At 39.0% G+C, this 6,655-nt stretch overlaps 1 long non-coding RNA gene across 1 annotated transcript; it reads right to left on the reverse strand.

The window, feature by feature from the left end:
* Positions 1–900: 900 nt before the first annotated feature.
* On the reverse strand, positions 901–2,251 carry LOC120789973. The gene is made up of 2 exons (XR_005707484.1): positions 1,930–2,251; positions 901–1,816 (listed from the first exon to the last, which is right to left on the reverse strand). It is a non-coding gene; the product is annotated as an uncharacterized LOC120789973 (long non-coding RNA).
* Between the last annotated feature and the right edge of the window lie 4,404 nt (positions 2,252–6,655).

Below are 6,655 nucleotides of genomic sequence, written 5' to 3' on the forward strand. Positions count from 1 at the left end.
TGCCCCTTCCAGCTATTTATACTGTGTCATTCAAAGATTTCACACAAATGTACTAATTTTCAGAGGAAGTCAGTTAAACACTGTACACAATGGACAATGTCAGGGTTTTATCTAGTTAGTGAATGACCTGACCCAATGTTACCTCAAACACTAACTTTTATGTGACTTATGGTCACATAAAACAAGCACTTCAAACTAAATAGAAGGATGAACAGCGGAGAAACCATTTATATAGTAAATGCTACACGAATGGTTGAAGTTGTTTCTGTGGAAGTTTTGATACATATATCCGTGGTGAAATTGGAATTAATTGCAACTGAATGCAAGCTGATCACAGTCGCCATGCTTCATTAAGGACAAAACCACATTTTACAGCCACCACTCAAGTCTCTGGGCATTAGTGTTTAATACTGAAATTTAGTCAGGATTATCACCTTATGAATAATATTCACTATTGGAAAACATCACTTTGAAATTGTTTTCGGAGGACATGATGAACTAATATCTCAGGGTGTGCATGCGTATATTGAATAATGTCTGAGCTGTCAAGTAGCGTGGAAATTAAATGTGGATCAACAAAAGAATTTATGTTAGAAAATCCTGAACAACCAAATAAGCATTCATACATTATTCATCTCCTGAGGGCTGTACTGGAATATACTGCCATGGTCATGATTTCACTTTCATTAGATGCAGCTCACATGACATCTTTTTATTAGGAGGAAGTTGGTTAGTGCAGCACTCTTAAAATGGACATGAAGGCTTAATCTCTCTGAGCTAGTTTCACTTAAGACCCTGTGGCTGCTGTGTGTGGAGGGAAATGTCAGATATAAGTGTCTTATTGTTTACAGTTGTCCATTCACGAAAATTATGGCTTCAAAATGAGTCAAAAGAGCCAAGTCTGTGTCCTAGTACTTTAATTTGCAGAGGTTTCATCAAGGACGATCTGTGTTTTAACTAAGGCCATTTTACCATCATAAGTTCTCCAGTCTGAATGCTCCTGTCTCACTCCTCTTTGTTCTCGCTCCTTTAGAGGGGGAAAAAAAGGGGTGACCATTCATTCCAGATCTGCACCTGTTGAGTGGAGCGTACGTCTTTCCCATTTTACGTCTTGAATTTACAGCCCTCAGCTGGAGGGACGACCTTTCACTCGGCCTCTATGGGAGAGCCGCAGCAGCTGCGATGACTTCACGGGCTCCTCGTGTAAAAGACATTGAGGAGAGAAAGCTCCCGCTGCACCTTGAACCTGATAGCAGCCTGATTTGGCATGGTAGTGCCATCAGCTGTTAGTTTCTATCTGATTAAACTGTTTTTCAAAGAAATAAAAAGGTGCATTCATTTCTCCATTCAGTCTCATTTAGATCTTTTTAAATGACTCAAAGAGAGGCAGGAAGAGACCACTAAAATGTCCCCAGTTTTTCATATGCGTGATCATTGGCAACAGAAAATTGACTTTTTTATGAGGTTAGCAGCTGTGTGAAGAGCAACATTAGCAAGGCTGATTCATTACATAGAGTAGCTGAAAGGTCTGAGCCAATTTATCTCTGGTTTGGCAGTGAAAGAAGCATGTAGCACACTTCCACTGGATAACAGAATCTCAGTATGAAGAGAAATCCCTGCTTTGTAAATGGATGAGTTTAGGAAGCACCACATTACCAAGACAGCAACTCTTGCCTGCTGGCTTTCCTCTGGAGCAGCTGTCGGTCTCTGTGTCAGTGGGTAAATCTCTGAAATACAGATTGCTAATGAGGCTGGAGCTCTTGAGGAAGGCTGGCCCTGAACTCAGCATCAAACAGTGCTAAGTGACGAGGATCCCCTGGTGCATATGGAGATAGTTTCAGTCATCTGGATTTTATGTACGTCACATAAAATCTGTAAACAAGCATATTTATCTGCAGCTTGAGATGTCTGGATTTGCTGTTTACTCACAATCTTTTCTCATTTAGTGCGCTGGAGTCTCAAGATCTCACCGTGGTGGTCCTTCAAACCCAGAACAATCCAGGTCGGACCTTTAACTTCCCTCTAGGATTGTTTCTGCTGACTGTTGCCCTTACGTTTGTCAGCCCCGGTCAAGAGGTTTTTTGGGTAATGAGCTTGTTGTCGATGAAAGAGGGGCCAGAGATCATTGTCGGAGCAGCTGGCTAGCTGCTGCGAGCATTGACACTGCTGCACATTCCTACTGGTTCTCGTTACAGCTGAGATATGAAGCAGCTGGAGTTCGCCAAGTTTAGTAACTGGTGACTCAAAGGGGGCTGACGTTGCTTTCATTCAACTAGTTAGAAGCAGCCCATTGTAGATCTTATATCCTGCCCGATCCCCCAAGACCCAATACCCAGTGATGTGGATACATTGGGTCTAGCAGAACTTTTACTTAACGACTTTTCAAGATCATTGCTCTGGAGTGTTTGGATGTAAACTTGTAGATGTTTAATTTTTAATTTTTCTGGGCATTTTAAGGACTTTTTATCCACATTGGCTTAAAAACTGAGAATGAAAGTTCTTCTTTGACCTTGGAAACAGCAGTTGACACAGTCTCACCACAAGGTCCATTTGGTAGCTGTTACTCAGCAGACGGAGTTTGCTTAATTGATCTGGATTTATAGATGTTCAAATTTCCATTTTTTTCTTCTGAGCACTTTAACGACTTCTAGTTCATATTGGCTTCAAATAGTGGTTCCCGTTCTGGGGGTTAGGACCCCCCTAAGATGAATCTAAGGGGTCGTCAGATAATTACTTGGGTAAGAAACTGAAATATTTCAAAAATTAATGGATGGATTGACATGAAATTTGGTACAGACATTTGTGTCCCTCTCAGGATGAAATGTTATCATTTAGTAGATCCTTTCTTTTTCATCTAATGCCATCATCAGGTCAAAATTTAATTTGTCTAATATTTTAGATCAAAAACCCATAAAAATAATCACAGTCCCATCATCCTTAGCTTTGTGTTTCATGATAATTTACAAATGTAAGCACGCTAACATGCTAAACTACATTTTTCTTTTTTCTTCAAAGTTTTAATCTCAACTTTTAAGTCAACATGGCTAGAAACTTCTTAAAGTCCTCTGAAAAATAAGCGTTTGAACATCTAAATTTTCATTACAACTGGGCAAACTTGTTTCACGTTTGAGTTTCAAAACAGGTACGAAACATGGTCCATGTGGTGAGATTGTTTTGCCAACTGAATGGCTTTTGTTCCTCTAATTTATTGATTTAATTTGTGTTAGTATGTAAATACTTCACAGTATAACTCTGGAGTGGTTTTAAATTAAGGCAAATACCAATCCATGCCCCTAGTAATTTGCATCCATGTGAGGACAATGAAAAAAATGGTAGTGTTGGAGGTGTTGTGTACGGATAAGTCAGAAATAATAATTTATAGATGGTAATTGCTTTATTTAGGGAGGGTGGGTAGTTTGGGAGAAGCAAACGTAGGGAGGGAGAACATACTGGATACAGCATCCTAATATGAGAGTCTTTGTTTGGTATCGTTCCTTTTATGGTATGTCTTTGTTTTTTTTACTTTATGTACTTTTGTTCTGCTTCTGTGTACTCTTTACACCTCTGACCAAATGAATTTCACCCCTTAACAAATATATAATAAAGTTAAATATGATTTAATTTAATGTTGGATGGTTATTCCAGTCTAATGTGTTGCTTCTAATACTGAGAAATCCTGCTGGCATCATGGCATTAGAGTTTTTGTGGACGGCAGCCAGCCAGTTCCCTGTGTGACCTATTGTAGACCAGACTACCCCTTCGAGCGCTGTTATCAAATGACTGACCTGGTTTAATCAACATCAGATGAAATGGGATTTCCCAGAGCAAACCAAAGTCATACAAGCTCTCCAGCATGCCTCAATGTTTCAGCAGCAGGTTTCTGCTTATCATGTATAAATAGTGGTGCATAAATTAAAGTGCAGTATACTGTCAGGTTCAGATATGAGTGTGCAGTGCCTGTTTGCCCACAAGAGCTCTAGATACTGTAAAGTTACCTTTGACTCCATGTCAGTGCCTGTTTTAGCCATGCCATGCTCGCTCAGTTACCAAATCTCTACAAATAGGGGTGAGATCACGTGAGGAGGCAGCAGGGCACGGTGCCAGTTGGGTTGTGTTGGTTACAACCTCGCCCACATTCCTTTTACTACTCTTCAACCCCCTGAAAATACATTTTCACTGACACGTGGCATCCCTTCTTTTACAGCCACTCAACTGCAACTCAAGTCAACCTCTGTGTGAACCATATAATGCCCTTATATTGCACATGGGACAATGATAGAAGCACCAAATATGTCAGCAGTTAAAAGACACATAGCAGGAGGTCCTCTGCTATTTGACTGTTTTATATGTACTGCATAAGTACTGTCTAATACCTGGATTATTTATTTAAAGGGACACTCCAAGAATCTACTCATCAGCTTGTGAAAACTGTTGTACAATGTCTTCTGTGGCTCTAGAGGGAGTGTGAAAACAGATAGACATAGCATAACACAAAGTCTGCCTCATAAACTGGGGGTGTAGGGTTTGAAATACTGTAAGTGGGTGGTTTTGAAGGCAGGCGTCTCTAATGAAAGGCGCTATTGAGTTGCATTATGGGAACGTTTTTGGAGTGTGACCCATACTAGGGACGAAAAGTGAGGATATAATGTAGCATCTATTGCTTAAATTTTGATCGTTCTTTTTTTAATCTGTCTTTCAAAACTCCCCCAAACCTTGAAGCCCCAGTGGCGTAATGTAACTAAGTACGTGTACAGAAGTTTTACTGCTTTTATGTATAAATTTGAGGTACTTTACTCAAGTGTTTCCATTTTATGATCATTTGTACTCCTACTCGACTACATTTCAGAGGGAAATAATATACTTTTACTCCTCATGACATAAAACGTACAATCAGTTTATAAAATATGCACTGTTGGAGATAAAACTACTCAACAGTATATAAAACTATTAAAATTAGATCTTCCTTGACAACATTAAAATGCTGCCTACATATACACATCAATGAATCAGCAATATTCTAATTCTAACAGATTTTGCATAATAAGTACTTTTACTTTTGATACTTTTACTGCCAATACTTATGTACTTTTACTTTCAGTATTTCTGCCACTGCAACTAAGTCACCAGAGCACACCTTTAACGGAGCAGATCATTTTAAATTAGAATGTATGTCCCCACGCACCAAAAGGTCGACTTGTTTTCTGGTACAAGAAGACACTCATGACTGAAGTCACCAATAAACTACATTATTCTATGAGAAGCACTGTTTAGAAAATTCTCCCAGTCACAGGAAAAGATAAAAACTGGGAGGTAATGCAATGAGCCACTGTTTCTGCACCAGAGGCCCTCAACAAATGGTTAAAATCTGATTTTGCCTGGAGACAGGCATTAGGTTTATGTCTTTAAAAGAGTCTTCTCATGTGATTGACATATTTCAAGGACAGTTTTTGAAGACTCTTTCATGTAAAAATATGGTATGGTAATTTTAAATGATATAGTATGTGGTGCTGTGGAACTGTATTGCATTATACAAATAGGTGTTTCCCATGTTTAGCCTACCCTCACTGCTATAAATGTGTAGAAAGTGTAAACATGTAGGTTATGTGTAGGTTCAATGATGAGCTGTAACAAACTGTGAGAGAATACATATGTATAATAAGAGGATTTTTTTTAGATGTCACTTTGTTTATTCGTTTTCCTCATTTTTCTTCTTTTACTCTTAACTTTTTTATCAGATAAAAATACATTTGTGTTAACCGTGACAAAGTCTTGTGCTCTGGGCTGCTGGTATCGGAAATTTACCGCAAATATACAACTAATATAGTCCCAGCTCATAATGAAAGGGGTGGTTCACTGGCAACTCAAAAACACAGGCATGGTTTTTAATACTATCTACTTCCCCCTTTCTTTGAGAGATTTGTCACAGATACACACTGAATGGGGCCAGTGGTGCTCAAAAATGTGGTTGGGAAGTACCTAGTGTTACAACTGCCACCCTGGTGTGCTTAAAGGGACAATGTGATCACTTTCGTTTGAACTAAGCTCTGCTTTTAAGCTTTTCAGTCACCTTAACAAGGGGTCATACACCGATCAGCCAACACATTAAAACCAGTTACCAGTTTTAATGTGGTGGCTGATCAGTGTATAGTCGAATGTTTGAGTTGTCACCTTAATAGCGTTTGGGCAATTTTTCTCTGCAGAGTGGTGTGGAGGAGGTGTTTTCTGTATTACACACTGCATTTCCAGAACAGTCAGGACACTCAATGGGTTCACTTGAAATGAAGAAAGAGTAGAAGGGGACTTCTGAGACTGATATTGATTTGTGTTTGTCATATCTTTAATAAAAATATGAACTAAATGGGTTCAAATGTATCTTAAACCCAATTTTAACTTGTGTCCACACTCTTGAAAAAAGAAATAGTGAAGTATACTCAAATTCTCACAACCCGGGAAATGGAATTTGTTTTGCAGTAGTTTCTAAAAGCATATTTGCTTGACAAGTGTACCACAAATGAGACAGCCAATCATCACAAAGTCACCGCATATGCAGATGTGCTCTGAATCAAGGAGACAACTCCGTTACATAATTACAATTGTACGTAATTGTTATGTAATTGCACAGACCAGCAGGAGAACAGTGCAGCAGGCCTTAGAA

This window comes from Xiphias gladius, chromosome 5, assembly GCF_016859285.1.
Source record: "Xiphias gladius isolate SHS-SW01 ecotype Sanya breed wild chromosome 5, ASM1685928v1, whole genome shotgun sequence".
NCBI classification, from domain to species: domain Eukaryota; kingdom Metazoa; phylum Chordata; class Actinopteri; order Istiophoriformes; family Xiphiidae; genus Xiphias; species Xiphias gladius.